This window comes from Petaurus breviceps, unplaced genomic scaffold (genome assembly GCF_028583685.1).
Source record: "Petaurus breviceps papuanus isolate PSGF00001 unplaced genomic scaffold, PetGlider_PUasm1.0 90701, whole genome shotgun sequence".
Taxonomy (NCBI): domain Eukaryota; kingdom Metazoa; phylum Chordata; class Mammalia; order Diprotodontia; family Petauridae; genus Petaurus; species Petaurus breviceps.
In genome coordinates this window covers 10061727-10062794 of record NW_027187316.1, presented here as the reverse complement: position 1 = coordinate 10062794, position 1068 = coordinate 10061727, and positions in this window count along the sequence as shown.

The window sequence follows — 1068 nt, the reverse complement described above, 5'->3', positions numbered from 1 at the left end:
GAAGGAAGGAAGGAAGGAAGGAAGGAAGGAAGGAAGGAAGGAAGGAAAAAATAGCTTCAGTCTGTACTCTGAGCCCACCAGTTCTCTATCTGAAAGTGATGGCATGCTTCATCATGAGTCTGTTAGAATGGTAGATCGCAGGGATGGCCAGGTGGCTCAGCGAGTAAGAGCACCAGCTCCAGTGTCGGGATGACATGGATCAAATCCGGGTTCAGATACTCAGCATCACACCCGGAAATAACTGGCCGTGTAACCTTGAGCAAGTTACTTAACCCTGATTGCTTAAAAAAAAAAAAGAATGGTAGATCGCTGTATTCATTAGAATTACTAAATCTTTCAAAGTTGATTATCTTCGCAAAATTGCTATTACTGTGTAAATTGTGCTTCTAGTTCTCTACTCACTTCACTTTGCATCAGTTTATTGAAGTCTTCCCAAGTTTTTTGAAAACAACCCTTTAATTATTTCTTACAGTATTATATAATTCTATCATATTCATATAAAGAAACTTGTTCAGTGATTCTTCAATTGATAGTTTCCAATCCTTTGCCACAATGAAAAGAACTATTCTAAATATTTTTGCATATAGGTGTCCTTTTCATCTTTCTTTGATCTCCTTGGGGTATAGCCCTAGTAGCAATATTGATGGTTTTTGAGTATGCACAATTTAATAGCCTTTGGGGCATAGTTCCAAATTGCTTTCCAAAATGGTTAGACTAGTTCACAGTTCCACAAACAGTGCATTAGTGTCCCTGATTTCCCACGTTCATTCCAGCATTTGTCCTTTTCCTTTTCTATCTTTTTAGTCAATCTGATGGGTGTGAGATGATACCTCTTGATTATTTTACTTTGAATTTTTCTAATTATTAGTGATTTAGAACACTTTTTTCATTAGACAATTGATAACTTTGATTTCTTCCTCTGAAAACTTTCCTATCCTTTGACTATCAAAGAGGAAATGGCTGTCAATAAGTTATTGGGAGTTGAGCTTCAGAAAGGAATAGATCCAGTAAGTCTAGTTAAGCAACCAGTCTAGTAGAAATGCTGTACCCAGTGAGAAGTAGCATGAG